Raw genomic sequence first — 27,259 nt, 5'->3', positions numbered from 1 at the left:
TATTTCTGATTTTTAAGTAGAAAGTGTTAAGCAAATGTCAGGGCTATGTAGGATGGGGAAGGGAGGTTTTAATATGTTGTCCATTGTACAGTTAATTGAACTACAGGGCCAGGCAGCACAAGAAGAGCAGGACCTATGGAAGTGCCGGGGGTGTTCTTTATCCCCCATTGAGGCTCTGTGAAGACAGGACAGCACTGGAAAGCCAGTTATGCCTCTAGCATTATTGAAGTTGGTGCTGGAGCAGCTTCACTACCCCTCACACACAACTAGAGAGAGTTTTGCTGCCATGATCGCAGAAGACTGGTTTTCACCAAATGTATTAGAACACATGGATCAGTTTATTGTGAACTGCATTGTATGCCAGTAGTACACAGTCGGGTATACTTTGCAAACAGTGAGAGGAGCAATTACTAGGCACAAATGCCTTTTCAGCATTTGCATATAGATTATGTGGACATGTTTCAAACATGCAAAGCTTATAGGTATATGTTAGTGGTAGTGTGTCCCTTTTGCCAGATGTCTTGAGGCAGGCCCATGTATGCACCCCAATGGCACATGTGCTGCCACGTTTCTCATACGTGAGGTGTTTCCTAGATGGGGTGTGTGCGAAGTCCTGCGGTCTGATAATGGGCCACATTTTGCAAATGAATTGTTTGAACAGATAAGTCTTTTCAGCATAAAGCACACGTTTTCATCTGCTTTTCACCCACATGCGAATGGCATTCATGAGTGATTAAACAGACTCCTTAAAGAAAGGATAGCCACGATCAAAATACCCCTGAAGAATGGATGGCTACATTGCCTACACCTTGCTCTGTTTGCCTTGAGAAACCAGCCTGGCTCAGATACCCACCTGTCTCCTCCTGGGTTGGTGACTGGATACTGCATGACAATACCCCTTGCACCTCCCACTTGAATAAAAACTGATGCCCACAGTGTAGCAAAACCATTAGGTGATGTGATGCATGGTTATTTGACAAATATGACTTCTAGTGTTTCTTTAATTTCTTAACAGGTTAAAAATTGGAGGGATGGGTCAAAGAAGATTGATGAAGACAGCCAAATGGTTGATCCCATTTACTTACTAGAGCAACCCAATTTGTACTCAGTGCTTGTGAAAAGCTTTGTACGCACTTGGAATAAACCCTGCTTTGAAGGACCATACCTAGTAGAGGGTGTCACTCCCACCGCTGTGGAACTCAAAGGAAGAAGAGCCTGGCTGCATTTGAATGACATAAAACTATACACAGGAGAGACCCTGACCCCTCCTACACCCGCTGACAGTGAAGCAAGAGATGAAGTTCCGCACATGCAGACTAGATCGGCTACCAAGAGCTAAAAACAGTGACTCATCAAAATAAAGACAATTGAACTTTCAGCCATTCGCAAGTTTGAAGGGAAATGAACTCTGCATCAGTACCAGGACAGTTTTAGTTAGGCCAAAAGAACAATGTGTTGGAGATAAAACACAGAGCTCACATTTGACATTCTATGTTATCTATAACAATAAAGCTGCACACATTTATGTATGCTGTTTTTACCCAGATTTGATGAGACGACACGTTGATATTGTCACATTTCTTGGAAATCCTAAAGACAGTTTTATTATTTTCAGGGTCTTTATTGAGATTATTTTACAATTTCTATTACAAAAAGTGTGATTTATAAAAGTGATAGAAATTACACATTGAATTAAATAATGGGAATTCTCCAAGTGATAAGAGACATATGGCAAGCAAGAAGATAGATACATTTATTTGGAATACTTTTGGTAACTTTATTCTGTACAATGATTTGTATTTTCTTCCTTATTATTATGGCATTCCGAGACATAATGCTCAATAATGAAGATGAAATGTGTAGCAGTGAGACATAAATTTGTATCTCTAATAAAAGCACAAGTGATATTGTTCCTGATATTTCCAAGCAAATTATCGGATTTAAGAGGGATGCTGGGGAAGATTATTAGGGTATGAATACATACCTTGATAATTCAGCCTATTTAAACAATAACATGTGGTATCAGCACATGGAGGAGGTGGGGTGGAGAATATCAGACGAGAGCTGCTATGTGTTTTCTCTCATCCCCAATGCCATGACCACAGCCAGAACAGTTATTGCAAGAGAAATATCTGTACATGACACAAAGTGTATAAGTCATCTAGCAGCATACACCACAAGAGGACAATTTGAAGGAAGATGGGCCACCCTATGATTTAGGTTAAAAAATACATTCCCATATGAAGATGAATACATAAAAACACAGAAAATGGAAAAGGACCAAGATTGGAAGACTAGAATGCTCAAATACTCACTCAATGGTATGACTGGAGACCAGATAAGGATTGGTGAAAAAAAGAGATTGGGTTGTGAAGATACATGGGAAACTCCAGAATTGACAGGGTGCTGGGTCAGACCTCAGCTATTAGTACATGGATGAATAGCAACCAGCACAGGATGGGAGATGGAATGCTGGCATACAGTGCACACATATTGATGTCAGCACCAGTACAGATGGTGCAAATAGTGAACTATGAATGCCTGAAATCATGGGCTAAGTATTCAAAATTATTCACATTGGCTGAGAATGAAGCAGAACCTGTATTCAAATTGTCTATGAAGAATACAGCATTGTGTTTCAGAAACTAGGACACAAACAAAGTTGGAGAAAACAAAGAATGCAAGCAAATAATTGGTGCACCAGGAATGAATGGAGGAACTGCTGTGCTTATGGACCACTATTGGGCCTGTGGATCCAAAGCCTATATGCATCTGCCTAAACATTTGGGAGGAATATGTTCGATAGTAATCATGTTCCTGCTTTGGTGATTCCGTAAAGTGATCTCTATATTGACAATTTCCCAAATATGGGTGCACACCAAAGGAAAAAAGGGTCACTTAATCGCATTCAATTGAAGAGAGATAATTTTTTCTCAGTAAAATAAAAAGAAGCCTATCATGATATTCCAGCTGAGCATACATTATTCAGTAGAATACCCGTAATATTTACAGAAATATTCATGGCAGGAATTCAAACTGCAATGAACGCCAAATGGTTACAGATAAAAAGGTGGGAACTACTACAAAAAATCAACGCAACAATAGTATTTAATGAGATTAGAGAAGAATTGAGGGCCATCAGACTTATGACCCACCAGAACAGGTATGTCTTGGACTTGATTACAGAAATGGAAGGTGGCATGTGTGCCAAGATCAGGCCTTCTTGCTGTACATATTTACCTGCCCATGAGGAAGAACACAGAACCCTGGCAGAGGCAATGACTATACTGTCAACCCTGCATACAAAAATGGAGGAAGAAATAGATGAGACAGAAGATGATAACTGGTTTTCATCCCTGTTCTCATGGGTTGCAACCTGGCTACTGGTTCCAACCTGGCTAGTGGAGCAATACTAGTGTTAGTATTGCTTGGATTCTGTCTAATAACAATAATCATTGGACAATGCAAGAAGACAACAAAGAAAGCTATTGGGATGAAGATAATGATCAATGTGAAAGCTGTGACTGACGAGCACACACAAACTGAAAGCACTTCCTGTGAGTACCTGAAGGGAAGTTCCATGGCACCTCCAGGAACAGAGTTCTATTACTCCAAAGATCATAATAACTATGTGAGACATTGGGGGTTCTGTCAACCACCTGGGGGTGTTGCTATATGACCTGGAGTGTAGATGAGCACATAAAGAATGCATGTGACCTGAGGGGGAGGAGGGTGATGAAGATATGGATTCCGAAGAAACCACAGATTAAGAAAATGGAGGAGGTGGTCGAGGTCTCAACCAGAGGGGAGAATGTATTTGTATTTTTATATTTTTATTTTGAAATATTTCTATTGCGCACCAAACAGAGTGAACTATATATGGGTGCAGATATTAGCTATTAGAATTTTGGAGTATAGATTAATTGCATATTCTGTAAGAGTACAGCCTATTTAAACAGAAAGGTTTTCAGGCTCTTTCTGAATAGTATTAGGGAATTAGAGGACCTGATCTCTGATGGTAGTTGCTTCCATAATTTCGTAGCAAACACCCCAAATATTCTATCTCCCCTAGAGACCAAATTGGACCTTGGCACACAAATCAGGAGTTGGTCCCTAGAGCGGAGATATCTGTGTGGGCAGTAACGAGTAATCTTATCCACCAGATATTCCGTAGCGAGTCCATTCAAACACTTGTAGATCAGACACACCACTTTCAATTTTATTCTGTCCTCTACCTTGAGCTAGTGTAGGGATCTTCAGAATGCAGATATGTGGTCCCTTTTGCTAAATTGTCCAATTAGCCTGATAGCCATGTTTTGGGCTCTCTCCAATATGGCTATCTGTTTAGCTGGGGCTCCTGCTAACAGGCTATTAAAGTAGGCCAGGTGGGGGCTAGTCATAGCTCCCACCACTGCTGCATGATCTTCCGCTGGAATGAACAGAAGTACATTACACAACACCCAGATTGCGTAAAAGACTGCTTTGACTTTAGCCCCCACTTGGGCCTCCTTTCTGTGGTTCGATTGCCATATGCAGCCAAGATTCCTAACCTTGCTAGCGTATTGAAGTTGTTCCCTCTGGATCAGCGGAGGCGGTTTCTGTCTCTCTATTAAAATGTTCCCTTTTGGGCTAAACAGTATCAACTCTGTTTTAGCAGCATTAAGCTGCAATTGATTATCTGCCATCCATCCATTGAGTTCATTCATATACAGGTTGATCTTTTCAAAAGCTTCTTCCATATTTCTTATCTCAATATAAACCTGTGTATCATCAGTGTAAGTGTGGAACTGGATACCATACTTCCGAAATATGTCAAATACAGGCTGAAAATATGAGGTAAAAATCAACAGAGACAGAGATGACCCCTGCGGTACCCCACAGTCCAAACAAATCCACTCAGATGCAAAGCCTTCAAGTACCACTCTTTGCATCCTATCCTTTAGGAAGGATCTGATCTGACCATTTTTTTTTACTAGTTCCAATGCCTTCCCTACTTTCATGATACATTGAATCATGATGTGATGATACACTGTCTCCAGCAGATCCTCATGAACTGCCAAGAGTGCGGACTCCGTACCATGATTGGGACGGAATCCGGATTGAAATTTGTCTAGCAGGTTCTCTTTATCCAAAAATGCTTCGTACTGTGCACAAACAACATTTTCCAATATCTTGGTTGGCCAAATCAAGTTGACGACTGGCCGAAAGTTCTTCAACGTTTTTGGATCCAGATTAGATTTTTTTAACAGTGGTCTTACTAGCACCTTTTTTAAGGCATTGGGGACCTGAACCTCTTGTAGTGATTTATTCAAAAATAATGTCATGAATGATGTAAAATTGTGTGCCAAGCGTTTAGCTGTACAAGCTGGAATTGCACATGACATATCATTTGTGGGTTTCAATTGTGAGAGGAGTGAGTAAATAGTTTTCTCCTCTACAGGTTGAAAATTGAAGCTCTCCTCCTGTATTTGTATTTTATTTTGTTTTATATAATGCCTTACAGCAAAGCGCTTTACATAGCTTTAAAACAGTAGAGGCAGTAGAATCAATATTTAAAACAGAAATATTTCAAATATTGCAATAGGACCTTGCTAACCAGATGAAAGTAAGTGAGAGTGTAAAGAGGCTTGAAAGACAGAGTAAACAGTAATAGATCAGAGAGAAAGGGGGAGAGTATTCCAATTCAAAGGTACAAGGAGAGAAAAAGATTGGAAACGAGATTGAGCACAAGGAGGAGAGGGAACAACAATACAGAAGTGAGAGGCAGACCGAAGAGGACACGAAGGAAGATAAAAGGAGACAAGTGACAAACGAAAGGGAGAGGCTAGACCATAAAGTGCTTTAAATACGAGACATAAGAAATTAAACTTTAGATGTTTATGAAAAGGAAGCCAACCAAGTTGAACCAAGGAGGAAGAGATAGAGTCACGAGGAGCGAGTTGAGCAAGAACAGGAATGGAGGCATGAAAAACAGATTTAAGTTGAGCCAAAGGAGAGATTGGGAGCCCGAAAAGTGCAGAAGAGCAGTACAAAAGTCGTGAGAAGATTAGAGAGACAACAATAATTTTGTTGCTTTGAAAGTCATGAACAAACGAGCTTTCCGAATGTTATGGAGATGAAAACAACAGGAACGGGCAGTAAATGAGATGTGGTGAGTGAAAGAAAGATCTGAATCAAGAAAAAGACCAAGATTACGCACAACTGATGAGTAACTGAGCCGACAGAAATGAAATAGCAGAGAGGCAGATTTACATGTCATCTCTAGTGCCCACCCCCTCAGCTCCATCATATTGGAAGAACAAGAAGGCACTCTGTCTGACACCTGGTATCATCCCAATACCTTATTTAAGATGTGAGAGACGTTATGCACTTAGACAACCGTATCGAACGTACCCTTTCAATGACCATTGAAAATAGAAGAGCTGTATGTGAAATCTGACAAGACCTAAATGATGTCATGAACAGAAGATAGATATAAGGACACACTGAAACCATATGTGAATACTTAAAGAAAGAAGATGTGACTGAAGTCACAAAGTGACATTCATAAACAATACAAATAAATCATATATACTGAGAAGATAGATGAGAAACGATGCAGTAAATGTGCATACGCAGAAACGCAAGGTAGATGAGACATACAGAAGCTTGTTGCAGTAGAAAATGTAACATGGACAAAGCGGCCATGATGAAAAGATGGACGTTGGTTTCAAATAAAAGTAAGCAAGAAGCCCCAATGAGAGAGACCAGGTAAGCAGAGTTGACAGGCACTGGAAAACAGCTCTGTTCAATGAACAAAGGGTATTTGCTTGGCTCAGGACCAAGCCTCCAGAGGCCAAGAGGAGTAATAGCACAATTGAATAATCAAATAGCACTAAAAATATGTCAAAATGGACAGCATCGTGGTCTCCTCACATGTGCTGCAAGACAGGAAAACAAGGCCTATTCATTAAGCTCCAGACAAAGATAACAATGCGCCTTCACTCCCATGAAAGTCCTGAGGAAGAGAACAGTCAGCAAGGTCAACTACAAAGAAGAAGCCTTAGTTTAGGGCTTAACTGATGAGTGATGGTAGACTAATTGGCAAAGTGGGCAGTGGTCTGACGTTCCCCACACCTGGGTTTTCTTTTTGCTGACATGCTGCTAACGAGCCGAATGTCCAAGATTGGGAGAGAATGCCAACCAATCATGCTGGACTATGTAGCAATGGATCATACAAGGCTGCAGATGCCATTCTATTATTCTGCTATTAATCTGTATTATATGTAATCAAAGGTAGTTCAAAGTGTGCCTACCAGATAAGGGGCAGCCAATTGTGTATTAGCACATAAACAATGCATAAGAATATATGTTCCCTTAAACAATCCCTGCGTCCGATAGGTGTTTACTATTTGCCATGTAGGTTGACATGATACCTTACACACATCGAGGTATACATCTTTTGTGATTGAAATGTATTTTGAGAGTGAGTGAGCTGCAATCTGTTTGTTCACCAGGTTTCCCTATTTTATTGAGCTGCTAAAGTAATAGTTTACCATATTCTTTGAGCCTGTCCAGTTATTTGGATCTGAGATCGTGTATTGCTAATTCCATCTGGCACTTGGATCGTTCCAGGTGCTACTGCACAATGTGATTTCATCCGAGGTCAAAAGTTGTTTTATGTCACTTCTGCTGCCCCAGGAATTTTGGTGAATGTATGTCCCTGGATATCAGTCACTTTTTGAAAATTAAATGTGATGTTCTTTCCGGTTTATATCAGTATTTATATCAGTATTAAGGTTATTGCAGTGCTGTGCAGAGTTTGGCAGCATCTTAGACCATTCCATGATTCCTTCTTTCAGGATGCAAAAATATTCTTGATACCTATGATGTGGTGTGCATGTATAACTCAGTGGCTTTGTGAGGAATTCCCTTTGCATTATTTTTTGGGGATAGTAGCCATATCACATTACCTCATTGACTTGCCCTTCCATTTCTAGGGTGTAGCAAAAGTACCAGGAAACTTAAGGTTTTGACCCATATGTGGACAGTACAATTGTTGACTAGAACAGTTATAATAGAATCATTTGGGTGCTGTTGGTTTGACTATAGTGCAATTTCATCAGTGTTTCTCTTTGGTAAACATACCTTCATTACATAGATGTGTTTAAGCTTTTAGGATCTCTTTGTTGTTAACATGGGGTGGTACGCAATAGCTGGGTATCAACTATGAATGGGTAGATGTATACTCCATTTTGCCCTTGAAATGGCAGGCGATCATTCAAATAGATATTGAATGAGGTTTAGGACAGCACTGAGCCAGTATACAGTGTTTATATTGAATCCTTTCTATTGAATGCCTATATATCGAATCTTTTATAGTGAAAACCTTTATAGTGAATGTATTTAGGGTGCGATAAAGGGTTGCTTATTTTTTGCAAACGGTCGGGATGGGTTTTTAGTGCTGGGAAACGAGGGTTTGAGGTGATCGCCCCCACAAAAATAAAATGCATTCACTATAAAGTTTTTCAAGATAAAAGATTCGATATATAGGCGTTCGTTATACATTACCTCGATATAAAGACATGTAACCCACTGAGCCTTGTTTATTCCTCATGTGAATGTTGGTGTGTTATTTTGCTACTTATGCTAAGTGCTCTGTTTGAAACTATTAGTCTCATGTCCTTGTCACTACTGACAAGTGTGCTCTGCTGACAAGTGTGCTCTGCCAGAAAAGGCACTCTTGGAACATGATGTTGGCAAGTGTGCTGACGACGGCTGGCAGGCCGAGGATAATCATGAGGATTTTCTCATCCATATTATCTTGTTGGAAAAGTATTTTGGCCTCATTATTAGTTTGGTGCTATCCGGCTGGTAAATCCAGCAGGATACCACCAACCAGTATTACCGTTATCAACACTCGATCTGTCGGAATTAACAGCAGATTACAGGTTATGGTAAATGCTTTTAATTCCACACAGTGTGGACTCCATGGGGAATTGACTGTAATACCAGTATTTTATGGTGGTGGGGTGCCGGAATAACTGGCAGTTCAGAGCTGCAGGTAAATCTGGCCTCCCCACCACAAACTGGGCTGTTTACAATGTGTTATTTGAGATTGTGAAAGTGTTCTTCATGATCTTTCCTAAGAGCATATTATTTGTATTGCTGCAACTGAAGGAGTGCTCAGTGTTTTAACTGGGCTGGTTTGGCTCATCCATAAAGGCCATGGTGTGTGCCCATATTGGATGAGCCACCCCTGTTGATTCCTGCTTGCTGAGACGTAAAGGTCTCAAATTCAGCGGAGGTTTGACCATAATGAGCGATTGAGCACCAACCATAATGGATGAAGCAACACAAGCCATTTAGAACACTGAACACTGCCACAGCTGTAGCAAGCAGTTAAGGGAGCACTCATGGGTTGGCTTTACCATAGTTTCCTTTTGACAGTTCTTGTACCCCAACATTCATGTCCAATGGACCATGTATGGCTGGGGGCGTTTTGCTTTCTCAGCCTTGCATGAGCCACTGGCGATGCAGGCTGGAATACTGCAGCTTTGAAGGTACATAGGTCTCTCCTGCACCTCCATGCACAATTAGGTGGCCTGGGGCATCATGCAGGAAGTTCTCTATCTCCTGAAAGAGAGTGTATGAATGTTGTATAAGAGCATGGGGGATGTGTATGACTACTGATTGAAAATGCCTGTGGTTGTTTGCTTGCATGCATGCTAGGTTACATGCCTCTACTCTGTTGGGAAGGTGCTACCTTTATGCTGCAGGCCACAGCAGCCAGTATGATGATTGTTTTTTCTTACTGTGATATACCATTTAAGTCAGCCTGGCTATATTTACTTAATGTGGCAAATCATTCCTTACTGTTAGCAATGGTAAAACAAACATACATGTTATCACATTGCTAGACTGTCCTACATTGCTGCAGACAGCCTGGTTACATGTTCTTACTGTGACATAGCATGTTTACTGGAAATCAAGGGTAAGGCAAACTTATGTGTTATCACATTGATAGACTGGCCTACATTGGTGCAGCCGGCCTGGTTACATTTTTTATTTTACTCAGACGTGGCATTTTTTTACTGGCATCAAAGGTAAAGCAAACATGATAACCGCTATTACATGGATAGACTACCCTTCATTGGCGCAGCTATTTTGTATATATTTTCTTACTGTGGCATGGCATTTCTAACTGCCATCAAGAGTAAATCATACCCTATAAATGCCATTTCATGGCTAGACTGACCTGCGTAGGTGCAGAGCCTATGGTTATTTTTTCTCATAGCAGCATGGCATTTTTTACTGGACTTCATGGGTAATGCAAACAGGATAGTTTAATATGTAGCTAGACTAACGTACAATGGTGCAGCCAGTCTGGATATATTTTCTTAATGTGGAATGGCACTTTTTCTAGAAATAAGGGTAATGGAACCATGGTAAATATTTTTACATGGCTAGACTGGCCTACATTGGTGTAGCCCGTCTGGTTATTTATTTTTACTGTGGTGTGGCGTTTTTGCTGGAATCAAGGGAAAGCAAGCATGATAAATGTTATTATGTGGCTAGACTGGCCTACATTGGTTGCTAGTCTGGATGTATAATCATAATGCAGCATGACATTCTTTACTGGCACATCCAGCAGGAGTATGTTCTTGTATGGTCATACTGACTGGTGCAGCCTGCAAGGACATGTATGATGGGCACAGCCAGCATGAAAAGGTTCTTTGCACTGGAATATATGGTGGGCAAACACATCAAAAAATGAGTTGGAAAATGCTCGAGTGCAGTGTTGGTGATTTGCATCTGTTGGATTTATTTCATGTATTACCCTACAAAAGAGAATTCACAATGTGCAGCTTTTGACCCATTCATTCACAGAAGATATTATGTAAGATGCACCATTTTAACCCATTATTGTTTAAATGTTCATGGGGGAGAACCTCCCAAACCCTTCTTGGTTTCTCTCTATCCTTGGTCACTCTTGCATTTTCATGGGAAACATGTATGCCCCTTTAATTAAAACCATCCAACACTGCTTGAGCAGTGCCTTTCTGTTCAATGCCTCCAGGAATTGAGGGGTCAGCTCTGCTGCAGAAAAGGGAACATGTCATAAGAGGAAGGGGAAGTGCTTGTGGCCAGAGACCTTGTCAGAGCTCAGTCTACTGGCTAAATCTAAAACTCTGTCAGGGTCTGGAATACTGGCTTTCACTCTGCAACAAGGGGAAAGTCTTTGAATTGTTTTTTTTTTTATTGAGCAGCAAAGGAGCCTTTATATTTTGGGGGGTTGTTGGCATAATCTGGGACCACATGTCTGTAATTGGATATGTACCTTCCGTGTTAGAGTGTGGCATGGTGCATACAGAACTCTGCAGCTAGATTGTTGACCAATTGAGCTACCTTAGTGGGATGAGAATGTCTTGCCTGCAGGGTGCGAGTGTTTCTCTGCTCACACTCTGAGCTCTCTTACAGCGATTGCAACCTCCATTTCGCCTATTTTGATTTGGTCTTTTTTGATTGTTTGAATGATTTTATTTTAGTACTTTATGTTTGACTCGTAATGATTTAATTGCATTTATTTATTATTTATTTGTACAGTACACGGTGCAAAACTGGCTTTCTTCATGGCGCCCCAAGACTGAAAGTGGGGCAATGGGACAAGACAAGAGAAAATTACTATGAGGTGATCATTTGCAGTCCCTGGTACATTCAGATCAGTGGAAGTGCAAATGAAAGGGGGCCAGGGAGTGTGCTAACTTGGCAGAGCAAGTATGACAAACAAGCGATGAGAGAAAAAGGCAAACTGCATGTACACAAACAATTAAAGGGCAGGCGGGCCAGACATAGCTACAAGCTGGGAGTACAGACAGTGATAGGTAAGGGGTCCATAGTACTGTTAGATATGTCATCTTGGAAGCTCTGTGGGAGCCAAAGGTATCCAAAATCATTCTGGCAGCAAAAACTCGACTAATCTGTTTTATACACTTGTCTTCCGTTCATGCCACATGATTTTTGTAATAGGCCAAAAACTCAAATTGTTAGACCACTCCTTTAGTTACAAAGGCCTCGCCCCCTTTAAAGCTCTCTTGTTTACTTGCTGTTCTCATATCATGCCAGAGGCCTCTCAAGCACTACACATACATTTTGCGTCATGACCGCTAGGACCCTTCTCGATTTCTCACCAAACCTAATTCACTCCTCACACCATCTTGCCGGCCTACATTATGCCTGTGGTACACGATTTATGAACATCTTTATCAAGCTGCTATCACAGCTGGTAGATGCTGTGAGACACTTAATCTACATGAAGTGGTTGGATGACAGAATGTTCGCAACAGATGTAAGCACGTTTATCTTCATTTGTTCGTTTGTGGTATAATGTGGTGCTTAAACACAAACTATGAGCCTAAGCTTTTGCATTGGGGTACAGATACGAGGGAGCTGGAAGGTGAAGCGGGTCAAACAGCTTGTGCTTTTTTGTTATTATTTACCCACCTGTTGACTTCTATGGTCCTGCTAACCTCTATGGCCATCCCCACCCACAACCTGCCCCTCTGCATCCAAAAGACCTCCTCATGGGATCTCTTTGAGCTTGCTCTAACAAGCAGTAACATCAAACCGTGTGCTGTATAAGGTCTGCCAGTGTCATTCCGCGAGAGAATCCTAAGAGTTGGCTTAATTGCAGCTGTAAATGAGTACTCATGTAATACACATTTCTTACCCATGTGTACCTATAGACGCCTGATTAATAAACAGTATGCGTTAACTTGCATCCTTTGCTTCTACTGAAACCCTGTTAGAAACAAGCATTGGCGAAGCCAACTGCTTCGGTTTGCGTATAAGTATTCGATTTTCGAGGCACTGCCATCATTTTCCAGTAGTTGCCGTCTTATGGCCATGCAGTACCATGATTGCGATGCATGGCAAAAACCTATCCTATGCCTTCACAAAAGTCAAAACATTAGCATTGCCACTGCTTGTGTCGCAATCTGAAGTCGAGATAATCTTAAAATGCTAGGTGCAATGGGAGGCTAAGTAAAATACCTCTTTCCAACTTCTACACATGTGATGGAATACATTTTCCATGAGATGACCAGGGCTTGAAAGCAGGAACGAGCAAAACGGCAGGAATGTGTGCCTTGCAGTGAAGTCAAATAGGACACCCTCAGGGTTCAAGTCGATGGTACACGCGGGTGGACAGAGTCACGTTGATATGCTCAATTGAGCTGACGGCACATTCAATTGGTTAGTTAATGAGTCCCCCCACTACTCATGGCATTGTAAGACAGACTGCCTGCAACACAGTCATCTGGGTTGCAGCGGTTCTCCAATGGTAGGTGACAATAGGAAAGGGTCTTAGGTTTACAGGTCTACATGGAATTATCAAATGGGGCGCCAAAAGGTTGCACCCGCGTGGCTTGTGCGAGATGCGTGTTTAAAATATTAGCTTTTTTTATGAACTGCTTAGACACGTGGGCCTGATTCATAGAGCGTTTTCCAATGGAGTTGCAGCATTATAAAACGCTTCTGTGAATCGGGCCCTGCATAAGGCTAATGAGAGGGTACCGTGTAGTTTGATGAACATGTTTGTTGTGTTAATTGTGGAAGAGGGCATAGTCACAGTTGTGGTGATTCCGGGGGAAGACGGGCAGGTGAAACTGGGGAGGGTTTAGAAGTGGGGCCAGTGGCGCGCAGTAGCGGAACTGGATACCAATTGATGACTCAGGCCATGAGGAGGGGCAGGGTCCGGGGCTGCGCCTGGAGTGCTCCTGTCAACAGCGGTAGTTTAGCTGCATTCCTCGGCCTGAGGAACTGTGAAAGGAATACCGGGTATCTAGGCCCAGGACTACTTAGTTGGGGTAATAGGATATGAAACCCCAAACAACTGAAATAGGCCCGTATTTTAATGCACCTTAGACGCTATTTAAGTAGGCAGTGCTAAAGTAAGAATTGATGCAGGTCAAACGCTGGGCAGAGTTCAAAAGACGCCTTTCAGTCGCATACATTCTGGAAGCACGAGCCCATTTGCAATGCGCTGGGGTCGCAGGAGCTCATTAAGATGTTTTCTAGTGTGTGCACACATTTCTAGTGCAAACATGCCATGGCTATACATAGGTATTTGTACGCTGCTTCTGAAGGCTTTTCGTGAGTCCTGCATCGGAAGCCGTCCTTTCACATCTGGCAAGTCTTTAGGAATAAGCAAGCATATTGCGCATATTATTACCACAACTCGCGGACTGCAGGATACACACGTTTCCACAAATGCTAGCAGTGCTGGAAAGACAACTAGCAAAAGAAACATTACAAGGACAATCACACTCAGAAATAAGCTGAAGCAATAACCCTGTGTACTGCATTGATTGCCGATATTACAGACCCCCCCCCGAAAAATGAGGATTAGGATGTATATATGTCCTAATTTAGGTATTTCAGCGGCTGTCTGGGATCTATGTGATTATTGCGACGGCCGAAAATGCCTTTTCTAAAACCCCTTTACACCACATATATATGAGGGGGAGACTCCCCATATTAACATTATATTCTATACCTCCCCCACATATATATGTGGTGTAAGGGGGGGGGACTCTGCATTTTTCGGCCATGGTAATTGTAAGGGAGAGATTTTGGTACGATTCCGCTGTCTGTCTGTCTGTCTGTTCTTCTCTCTCTCTCTCTCTCTGTACCTTACGTCTGTTTCTGTATCTCTCTGGCATCTCTCCCGCTCTATGTCTCTGTTTCTCTGTGGATGATCGTCGCGTGGTCAGGTGCGCTTTTGCTATGATATCAGCGGCGACACCCGTGAAAAAACACAGATATTTTGAATTGCAGGGGTCTATGTTTTCCAGTGGTTAAACGTAGAATGAAGGCAGCCACGACGGAGGCATCACTTGAGAAGGGACTGATCTGCTGTTTGGAGAAATAAATTGTCATTGCATGCATCCCACAGGAATGTCGCCATAGCACTAAGGGAGCAAGGTCCATACTGGGATTGGTGCAGGTGACACAGATAGGCTCTGTGGGTGTAGCTGGGACAGGTTGCACGAATTACACCAGTCTTTGCTATTTTGCAAATGTTAAGTATTCCAGTGTTTGAGCATGCAGTAACATTGCTTTGGTGCTCACAGAAGAAACATGTCATTGGTTTTAATCTGTGAAAAAGTAATTGAAAAAGAGTATTATCGGCTTGTACTAACATTGCAGAGATCCCCCGCCCCCACAAAATAAAGAAAAATGCATTCACTATAAAGGTTTTCAAGATAAAAGATTCGATATATAGGCATTCTTTATACATGACCTCGATATAAAGAAATGTAACTCATGAGCCTGTTTACTCCTCATGTGAAGGGTGGTGTGTTGTTTTGCTACTTATGCTAAGTGCTCTGTTAGAAACTATTAGTCTCATGTCCTTGTCACTGCTGACAAGTGTGCTCTGCTGACAAGTGTGCTCTGCCAGAAAAGGCACTCGTGGAACATGATGTTGGCAAGGGTGCTGACGATGCCTGGCAGGCCGAGGACACGCATGAGGGTTCTCTCCTCCTGATTAGCTTGCTGGAAAAGTACTTGGGCCTCATTATGAGTTCAGTGCTATCCCGCTGGTAAATCCAGCAGGATACCACCAACCGGTATTACCGTTATCAACACTTCATCTGTCAGAATTACCAGCAGATTACAGGTGCTGGTAAGTGTATGTAATTCCCCCCAGTCTATGTAATTCCCCCCATGGAGTCCACAGAACTCCATGTTGGTAATTGACTGTGATACACGTATTTTATGGTGGTGGGGTGCCGGAATTAGTGGCAGTTCAGAGCTGCAGGTAAATCTGGCCTCCCCACCACAAACTGGGTTGTCTGCAATGTGTTATTTGAGATTGTGAAAGGGTTCTTCATGATCTTTCCTGTCATTGGTTTTAATATGCGAAAAAGTAATTGAAAAAGGGTATTATCGGCTTGTACTAACATTGTAGAGAGGCTTCTTTTTCAAATGTTACAATATTCATTTCTAATGCTTAGTTCCAGCATATACTGTTGTAGTATTAAGCATGTGTCATCCAGAGACAACCTAGAGTAACCACATACATTGTTTCTAATAGAAGGTTATCATTCCAGTGTGTTAAATTCCTATTGTACTCTTTCAAAATACCCTTAAGAGAATGAGGGGTCTAATAGTCCAAATAAGGATTCAGGGATGCTTTTCATAACAACAGAGCATTGTGGGAACATAAGAATGACCACAGATCTTCATATTTGACAAATAAGTCTGTAATATAAGGGTTGTGTATTTGTATCACCAATTACTTAATGAACACTGGACTAGTTGTCACAGCTCTAACTCTAACATTAAAGTATTTGTAACAATGAACCATACATAACATATTGGACAAGAACGGCTGTGACAACACTCACTCCATTTGGATCCATGGGCTGTCATGCTTCTTTGATACTGAGTTTGTGTTGTTATTTGGAATGCTTGCAGAATTATAGAAGGGGATGGGCTGGGTCTCAGGGTAAGAGTGACTTTGCACATGCCCAGTCCACAATGCACAGACATCCTTACAGAATGGAATATCTATGCATTTCTGAAGGGCATTCAAAAGGTTACACAAAGCAGGCCCTTTTTCTTTTTTGAATGATGTCATGGTGAGGAAGACTGCCAAATTACTTCTGCTTTGCTTCTAAATATTCGCTTCTTTAGGCACATAGCTATTTTATTGAATTAATTCTGCAACAGTAGCTAGTGTTGGCATAGGTTTTCCTGCCAGGAGTTTTAATTGGCATACAGAGCAGCGTGAGCGTATGAAAACTGAAACCTTTAGAGGAGAAACCAAGACAAATATTACATCCAATTTGGCACATTTAAAGTATGAAATTAATATTAAAACAACCAAATGTATAAACGGCACTTGTTGAATGGTAGCATTTGCCATTACCACACTTGCCATGATGTGGTTAACCAGGAGAACATTTAGGACCACTTTAATCACCAAAGCATGTAAACATTACATTTTTATTTTGAGGTTTTGTTATTTACTCAGAAAGCAGAAACGAATTTGCCACACTGGGGAACAAAGGATGCATAAAATGTGGGCAACTATTGCGGGGTTTGGTATTCTGAGGGACTGACTCTTTTTGATGCATCCTGTTTCACATTGTTTGCCAGTTTATGAGGTCTGTATTTTGCCTCAATTCTGATAGCAGTCCAGAGGTTGGCAAATTATCTTTTCTTTTAATGGTGTACAAATATGTGTAACTTTTTTAGCTTAGTCAGTGTTCTTCTAAAAATGTGAAAATGTTCCAATAGATTTGTCACATTCTCACTGATTTCATAATTTCACCATCCTTACATATGTGTGGCATTACGTCCCAACTCACCACCATTATTCCTGCTACATATGTGTGCTTGCTGCAAGTTACACCTTTGTGCAATTAACCAGATTTGCCATCAGCGTATGACACCTCTAGCACGTCACCCTCTCGCTCGCAGACTTTAATACCGGTTTACATGTGCTTTATTTTTTGTAATCATGATTTGCATTGAATATATGTAATGCATGACAAAGTCAACAACAATCTATCACTGGCATTTCATATTGTAACAGCATTCATGGGTCAAATGAAAAAAAAGACAAAAAGGATAAAAGAGGTCACCCAATTACCCTGACAGTGGTAAGAGGCAACCATGTAACATTCTTCACAAATTCGGACCTACTTTACCTGGAAAGACGTGATTATTGCAGCTCAGAGGTATAAGATAAACAATCACAATCAACGTCTAGCACGGGAACTGAACATTTGACTGAGGTCCACACTGAAAGGTAAATTATCGATTACCTGCAAACTCAATTATGACTGTTTAAAAAAATGTTTTTCAACATCACACCCCGACTGATCAAAACTATGTATTGAACAGCCTGAACTCCCTGGACGGAATTGTCTGCCGCCAGTCTAAGATTGACTAGTACAATCGCCTCGCCCATCACACCATATGAAATCACTACAAGTTTAGCAAGCCGGCTACTTTTTCTGTACTACACTTACACCACGGATAGAAGGTTTTTATCTAATTTTTTGTAGATTTACTTCATTTTTATTCCTTCTATAGGTTACCATACTGACACATAGGTGCCATGTTTGACAGTGTAACCAGATTTGTAACCTACTGCGTCCTGGAGACGGTTCCTGGGACACTACTGATGAGCTTTTGACTGCAACAGTATTGTTCTTTGCCCCAGAAGCACATCAGATTGTAGACGCCATTATACCATGTTTATGTATAATTGTAATGTGATCAAGTCACACCATTACTAATATCACACAAACCAACCAATGCTTATAAACTGTGAACACCTTGGTGTGAATAACAGTCATAAATGTGAAGTGGCAGCCTCTCTGTCTTTTTCCCTACTGTTGTTTTCGCAAATGACAAACACTGTATATGGTTTTTTATGTTTTCTATTGTTATGCCTAGATGAAATAATGATTAAAATATGTTAAATACACTACCTTGACCGTGGTGGTTGATATAATCTCATGAAACTTCCATTGTGAGGATAATTTCGAATCATTCCCTGGGAATACTTTTGCGGCCAGTGTCTACTTCTGACAGACTGGTAGCCAAACATAGGGCCTCATTACGACCTCATTACGACCCTGGCGCTCCCGGATTGAAGGGGGCCGGTTGTCATGATGCCTGCCCCCGGAAGACCAGACCAGGCCCAGCAGCCCCGGAAGCAGGCATCATGCCACTTGGAGCATGCCCAAAAGCCCCAGTTAGGGGCTGTTTGGGTGCAGTCCTGGCGCCTATGGCGCCAGGCTCATAAAGATAAAGTCAGTCCTGGCGCCATGGGCACCAGGCTCATTATTGATAACTTACCTGAAGCAGACCATGCTGCATACTCACCTGAGGCAGACCATGCTGCATGAAGACTCAAGCCAAATGAGGTTTAGGAGGGACTATTTTACTGAAGGGACTATTTTGTTACTTGGGTGGGGCTGTGGAAGAATACTTACCTGGATCTTCTTCCAAGGCTATTTAAACCACGCCCGGACAGCCACACGTGCTTCGCGTTATTCTGCTTGCTGCAGCGTAACGCTCACCATGTTTTCAGCAGCTCCAGTCTTCAGCCACGCCCGCTTCAGTCCTGGGACTCCTGAAACAAGAAGAAAAGAAGGATAAAGGTTAGAACAGGAATTTTAACTTTAATCCTTACCTGAATCCTGATCCATTTCACCACGGAACTGAAAGAGAGAAGTCTTTGAAGCATCGCTTCGCATTCCTACGGCACCGCGCTGAACTCACCTGCTTTGCGGTACTTCAGCATTCCATCACGCTCTCTCCATCTCGTGGCCGCACTCCGACACCTAAGGAGACAAAGACAGCAAGGTGAGCAAGGGGACTCTCTAAGGCTATACAAGCTACCCCCAAGGACTTACCTGATTTACCACGGGAGGTACTCACCTCATCTCGGGTCGGCGCAGTCAACTCTGCTTCATCGCCGTACCCCGGCCCCTAAGGGGAGAAAGCAAAGACAATACCAGTTACCCCCCGCAAAACTTACCTGATTTACCACGGGGGTCTCACCTCATCTCGGGTCGGCACAGTCAACTCTGCTTCATCGCCGTACCCCGGCCCCTAAGGGGAAAACCACAATAGACTTAGCTGAATCTTACCAATTGCCATTCGGAAATCTTCGAGTGGATTACTCGGCAACCTGCAAGGAATCGGACAGAGTGAAGATCAGACATTTGAACTCTTATGAACAATTGGACTTTAGAGTCAATACTGGAACTCACCAATTCCTCTACGCCAGTGAAGTAACTGGTCATCAACGCACCCCTGCGGTCGATGCAGGATGGAGAGCTCATCCTTCCAAACCATCAGGTGAGACTAAGGAGGGGACATCAAGAGTGATCTGTGGGAAGACAACGGGAGTGGGGAAGGTGGGTTGACACTCAATTCCACGGGTGGTTAATTCCTCTTCTCCTTTGCAGAAGAATATTCTTGCGAGCCAGACAAACTAGGCTGAGCGGGCCAGTCCAGTCAGTCATCTCGGCGCTATACGTTACGCTGGTGGAAACAACAGCGGCCCAGTTCCGGTCGACGCCCCCTTGGGAACCAGGTGAGCGTAACACCGGTACAGCACCGGCCCCCTTCAATCCAGGAGCGCCGATTACAAGCTTCCCATCGCGGGACCCAGATCACATGCCTGGTAAAACCAGGCATGCTTTCTGGGTCCCGCGAGGGGAAGAGGGAGGCAATAACGGGCCAGATGTAATCTGCCCGTGATTACTTCCCTCCCCATTCCCATTGAGCCCAATGGGTGCTCAATTCGGAATGGGGAAGGGTTCCTGCATGGAGGATTTACCGGGTCCTCCTATCTCGGAGTAACCAGATAAATCCCCATTGCAGGAACCCGGTAATGGAGCCCGGAACAGTGGCAGCCATGGAGCTAATAGCTCCATGGCTACCGCCATTCTCGTAATGAGGCCCATAGTGTCAGGTTTCCTAAGCAGATTAGTGCTCTCATGTTTACCATCCTCCTTGATGCCAACATTTTTCTGCCCCAATCCTGGTGCTTTTTGGTGTTGAGGAACAAGAAAGCAAGCGGAGAAGGTTGATACATATGATAAACCTCTTACTCCTAGCGGTTAGAGTATGTCTGGTGATGCGATGGAAGTGACCTGCATTGCCAATGGAACAACAATGGGCTCTGTAAACTAGAGGCCTTTATGAAATGCAAAATGTAGCAGGGGCATTACATGACAGGAAGCCACCCAGAGAGATGGGGTGGTGAAACTGTGTAGGCCAATACGGCTCTTAAACAGATTCAAGTGACATAGAAATGGGATACCAGGAGGTGTGAGAAACTTGAAGGTGTCTCCCTAGCTGGTCCCGTTTCCTAAGCAGATTAGTGCTCTCATGTTTACCATCCTCCTTGACGCCAACATTTTTCCGCCCCAATCCTGGTGCTTTTTGGTGTTGAGGAACAAGAAAGCAAGTGGAGAAGGTTGATACATATGATAAACCTCTTACTCCTAGCGGTTAGAGTATGTCTGGTGATGCGATGGAAGTGACCTGCACTGCCAATGGAACAACAATGGGCTCTGTAAACTAGAGACCTTTATGAAATGCAAAATGTAGCAGGGGCATTACATGACAGGAAGCCACCCAGAGAGATGTGTAGGCCAATACGGCTCTCAAACAGATTCAAGTGACATAGAAATGGGATAGCAGGAGGTGTGAGAAACCTGAAGGTGTCTCCCTAGCTAGTCCCTGGGGATCTGTCATCCAGATGGTGAGACACTGCCATCGCTATTGGATCCAGTTCCTAGGGGTGGACCAGTGAGGGAGGATCATCTGGATGGAGGGTCCTAAGGGAGTGGGAGTGGGCACAGATGGGTGAGATGCGGTATCCCCCTTCTTACAACACCTTTTCCCCCAACCTACCACTTAGGATATCCCAGAACACTGCCCCCCCCTTTTCCCACATGAACACTTTCGTACAGCATGGAAGACAATGGATGAACACCGAAGCCATTTACCTGACATGTCCCAATACAATGGTCATGCAAAGTCACACAATTAACTAGAATCACACAAACCTGATGGCCCTTTCCCTTCCCCACAGGGATAAAAGGTGAAGCACAAAAGCACAAGACCAGCAAGGCAGACTGCACAATGTGAGAGCTAACTCAGCACAGCACTTCAAGAGGAGTAGAAAGACGGCGCATATCGAGAATGTGACAAGGAGAGAAGTGACCCTGCCCTTTCCAAACAAGGCCTGTGAAACCTCAGCAGAAGGAATTTTAAGATCATGAACTATAGCCAGCGTGTTTTTCAGCACAAGTCTACGGTACACAAGACCCTCCTCCGTTGATAACGAAGCCAAGGAAAGATGTAGATCTTCATGGTACCGACCTTGACCCAAAGGAGAAGAAAGGCAAACGGTTCATCACAGCTGGTGAGTCAAAGGAAGAACCGATAAGAAACCAAACTGTGTTGCAACGAAAAATAGCTAATGGCTAATTTGAACTTTGAAAAGCTTCAAGAGACTATTGATGAAAGAGGGGGAAAACCAGAAACAGAGGAGTCTGGCACCACGTGGGTGCTCAGGCAGGAATCTCTGGGCAATTACTCTATGGTAGAAACTACCGTAACTAGAAGCAGCTGGGAAGAGGCAAGAAGAGGTCAAAGTGGTCATACAGTGGTCTTGTAAAATCCTCTGTACCGTCGAAAGTCTTTGACCGACAGATGATTGCAAAGCTAAGGGAAACGAATCACGCTTGGTGAAATGAGCGCATGAACAGTGTTTTGTACAAGTTGGCAAGAGTGAACCCAGAAGAGGGAAGCCAACAAAAAAGTGGTGAAACCTGAAGAATAGTTTGAAAAGACATTAAGACTTGTGAAAGTAAGAAAAGCCACAGTGAATCCAAAGGACAGAGGCTGACATCTGTAAATGGTCCGAGCCCGAAAGAGGGAGATCCAGGGTTGGAAAGTAATCACCCAAAGTGCATTGAAAAATGAACTGTTTAGTCAATTTCTTCAATACGATATGTGAAGGGGCTACGCCTGGAAGAGTGGGACACAGGGGTGAAGCCATCACCTAAAGTTTACGTGAAACAGAACTTTGTGCTTATTTGATGGATACGACAGTCCTTGAAGGCAAGAGACGTTTTACTGAAAAGAGACTTAACCATCGAAGAATCTGATAACTGGTATGGAACTGTCGACCAGTGCTGGGAAAGCGTGAGTAAGTGCTGTACTGAGGAGAACCACCTTCTCCCGTGCTCAAAATGGCAATCACATGCTTACCTATTTGTGAACACTTTTTTCTTTATTGAAAAACCCTATCCCATACTCTTTTTGTAATGAGTTGTAAGGATTTGGCAGTAGTTTTTCTTTTTAATATAGGCCTTTAACTTTGAAAAGACACCACAAGGACTGCCTTATTTTTCATTTGATGGTCGAAGCTTGCTCCGATCTTAGATTTAGGTTAGGCATTTTTCCACCCTGCATTTATTGTTCAATGAACACCCTTGATCTGTGATCTCTTGTCTGTCTTTACTGTTGCCACCATGAGTTCCTTACAGAGGCAAGCAGGTGTCGGACACCAACTTGTAGATTTCTGTATTATGGAACCCCCCAGTGATGCCGTTTGACATACAGACCATGATAAGAGACCTCTATGATATGTTTACAGCTGTTTGTAGCTGTTTATTGTAATAATTCTTTCAATAAACCTTACCTATGTGTTACCTTTTGGGTGGAAGGGTAGTGGTGGGGACTAGATGAGGTGGTGGGAGGGAAGGGAGGTTTCAATAATGTTTAGAATTGGAAGTGGATATTGGACAATAACACACGTTTAGCCATGTTAAAACATTGACATGTGATGTGACTTGACTCAAAACTGCAAACATAAATAGAAACAATTTTACAAATAAAATTGTCCAGCCTTTTCTTCTAATTCAGATACTATAGTGGTAACTTGGATTTTCCCATGGCCCTTTATGCATTAGGAACTTCCTTCATCTGTTGCAAGCATGGCTCCAGGAATATACATCTGGGTCGGCCAGGTCTGTGATAAGGGGAGGGGGGAGGGGCAAATTCCATTGGGTTTGGGTCTAGGAGCACCCTAAAGAAAGTGTTGGCGTTGATTCAGATTTCCCAGATCCATGATCCAGCAAAAAACGTATAGTGCAAAAGGAGAAGCGGGCAAAATAGTGTTGCAAAATCAATTTACCTTTCTTCCCTTTCCATCTGCTCTTCCCTTGCTATCATGTCCTATCCTCTTCCACCCTCAGTCACCTTCCTTCAGCTCCCCTAATCACCATTCTCATTTACCTCCACTCCCACCTACTCTGTCTAGCTCCCAGCATGTCTTTCTTAGCCTGGCTGAGAAACATTGAGGGTGATGCATCCTCCACCTCCTCTGAGAGGGCTGAGAAGTGAGGCCCCCAGTCTTTGTATCATCTCAGGTGGTGTTCGCCCAACAATGCCTTCCTGAACACTGTGGCTACTCCAAAGAGGCCCCAGAGGAGGTGCTTGTGGTCCCTCCATCTTATGTGAAAGATAGACCCCCACTCAGAATACTGGAGTAAGGAATAGAAATAGGAGATTTTGTTTGTTAGAAAATTACATTGCATTATTGCAGCACATTTTAATTGAGTTGAGGTTGTAAGGGAGTGCTAGCATGTAGGAGCGAGTTCTAGGGCTGGGAGAGCTGCATGAGGAAGCAGACTGTGCAGGTTGAGGGGGTTCCGGCCTCTTGGTATCACTCCTGGTGGGGTGTGCCTGGGAGGAGAGGGCCTTGCTCCCCTGCCATGCCCCTACACACCATTATGATATGATATGGCATTTATAACGCGCCTATACACAAGTGTTTCAAGGCACAATGCGGTAAGGGAGGGGGAACAGAGGGAAGACAAAGACAGCGATCCTACTAGGCCAAGTGTCATTCAGATCGCACAAGTGCAGGGGAAAGGGGAAGAGGCAAAATGCAGAGTGGGAGGGGTGTGGGGACAGTGCAGTACATGGGGTAATAGAATAAATAAACAAAAAAAAGTGCAGAAATGAAGTGTCAAGTGCTGGTAGGGGACTGTAGGGATACAGAGAACAGTCCCCAAGTGCAGGGCTTGCCAGGGAGGCAGTGCAGGTGTGTAACTGGCGGGGGAGGGGACCTGAGCCTGAGATCAGAAGGTGGCCAGGTAACCAGTACAATTTCAGCCAGGAATTCAGCAGAGGAGAGGAGGAGAGAAAGCAGAAGCAAAGCAGAAGGTTTTGAGGTGCTTCCCAAACCGAAGATGGTTCTCCTCAAGTTTCAGGAAGGCAGAGAGGCTGGTCCAGAAGGAGGCCCGAGCCGAAGAAAGAAATCTACCACCAACTCGGAGAAGTGACTGACCCTGAGGGAGTTAGAGGCGGATGAGCGAAGAGCTTGAGATGGAAGATATTTAGGAAGAGAGAATTGAAGGTATTGTTTGGTACATACTGGTTATAATATACAATTGTCCATCAAGACCTTTTGTTTGATGTGTTTACCTTGATTTGCTGTTGAATAACAAAATTTTATTCAATAAATGCAGTCTGATATTTTCAAAGAAAGGTATGTCTGTGCGCTCTTGGCAGGTTCCAATGCTAGTGCTGCCCGGCTATTAAACCATGTGTGGGGCATTTGGAATAGCTTACAATGCAAAATGAATCACTTCTAGGGGCACGTAATTTTAGCAGGTATGAAATTAGATGATTTTTACAGGTTCACATGCTTTGGTTTAGTGATAAAGCCATAATTAGAGCCTAGCATGAAATTGAGATAGTCCATGTCTGGGAAAGTGTAAATCACTGCCACAATTAACGATTGTGGGAGCCAACCACAATGGATTCCTTTGGAATCTGCCTGCTTTTACCATATGTAAATGTCAGACGGATCCCAGAGGAATCCACTGGATTTCTGCCAACATAACAATATATGCTGGTAGAAAACCAATCGGATTTGGCAGGGGGACCTCTGGCCTCTAACCTCACATGCCAAATCATACAATATCCTGCAGGTCATAAATGCATGAATCACTGCTTCTTGCACTCCGCTTCACTTGGAAAATGGCCCCCTATGATTGCAGCTTTGTTTTCCCCATCCTGAATGGAAGCATATAGGCTCCAGCATAGACATTAATGACAATTTACAAAAAAATCTCATACAGACACAAAGTGAAATGAAATGCATGATAAGATCATTGTTTCACACTGCTTGTTCTGTACCCTAATCACCCAACAAACACACCTAAAAAGCTTGTTAAACCCTATATAATTTAAAGAAAAAAGTGCCACAGCAATGGTCACTACCTGTTACCTTTTCTAATCTCTAATTACTTTCTGTTAATCACTTCCTGTTGTAAATAGGTTGCAGATGAGACAAGTTACAAAAATACAACCTCAGTGGGAGGGCCTGTGCAGCCCTGGCTGTTTGTATTTGGGGAGAGAGGCAGAGCAGGGGGGCATGGATGTCATTGATCCAAAGTCCAAATGCTGAATCCACCTCTGATTGTACTCTTTAGGAAATCATTTAACACTGCTTTTTAGTTTTAAAAGATGTACCCCTTTTTATACTTTGTACACAACATTGTAGGAAACGCTCTTCTCTCATGTTATTTTAAAGGTGCTCTTTAAGGGATTCTGGCACTGTCTAAACACCCAGCATCCAGGATTTACATTACACTTTCCAAACAAGACCCACAATGCAAATTAGCTATTCTGTTGGAATGCAAACTCTGTTAAGTTACTCAAACAGTATGAACTTATCAATTCGGTACTTAATTTGAATCATGAAACGTTCTGGCAGAGTAGCCTAGGCTTCCGCACAGACAAAGATTCATTCTATTTAGGTCAGAGCCCCACTGTTAACTATGCATGAGAAAATCTGAAACTGGTCCATACTTGCCATCCTAGCCTTATCATTTTCAGTTAGGGCCTTGTTGGACCAACTCAGTGAGGTGCAGCTTGATTACCCAGGTATAGCAAGCAAGGCACTGGGCATATACATGTTCACTTCGGGAGACAAACTGAAACCAACATGCATTGACAAACCAACAGCTCGGGCTTTTGATTAGGCAGGAAAAGGCATTTGCCAGGCACTGCCATAAGGTTACTAACTGGCCATAAGATGGGAACAGCTGGAAAATGGTGCGAGTTCCTGGGCATATGAAGGTATTGCCTGGCAAATGTCTAATACCTATAAACAAGCAAAAACTGTTGGCTTTGGGATTGCTTGTTTAAGACAGTACTTCAGGCAGAGGCATTGACAAAGATATTTCTTATAAAATCCACTGGCTGAAGACAGACATTAAGAGTTTTTTTTAATCATACCAGGAGCACATTTACAGTGGCAAATAGGTAATTAAACACTAAAATAATGGCCAGATAAAACACTGGCAGGCCCTATATAGCAACACGTTCGGTGTTACTTTGTGTAGAGCTTGCTCAAAGAGATCCAGAAAGGATACGTTTTGGTGGCGAGAGGCAGGTGGTAATGCCATGGACTCTAACGTAGCCATGGCTAGTCACTGGGTGGGTAAATGACCAAATACACCCACAGAATGTGTGTTTCTCCTCACATTTGATCTCCATCCTATCTATGTTCCACTGCATGAGTTCTGGCTTGTACCTAATAGGAAAAAGTCTGAATCAGTTATGACCACTGGCATTGCACTGGCCAGCCTTCTTTACCATTGTTTGCAAATCAGCCTTGGCCCATTCACCAAGGCGAGAAGCCCTTCCCAAACTG

Source organism: Ambystoma mexicanum, chromosome 7p (assembly GCF_040938575.1).
Source record: "Ambystoma mexicanum isolate Mex_15411 chromosome 7p, UKY_AmexF1_1, whole genome shotgun sequence".
Lineage (NCBI taxonomy): Eukaryota > Metazoa > Chordata > Amphibia > Caudata > Ambystomatidae > Ambystoma > Ambystoma mexicanum.
The sequence above is the reverse complement of the archived record's forward strand: the minus strand, read 5'-3'. Positions refer to the sequence as shown.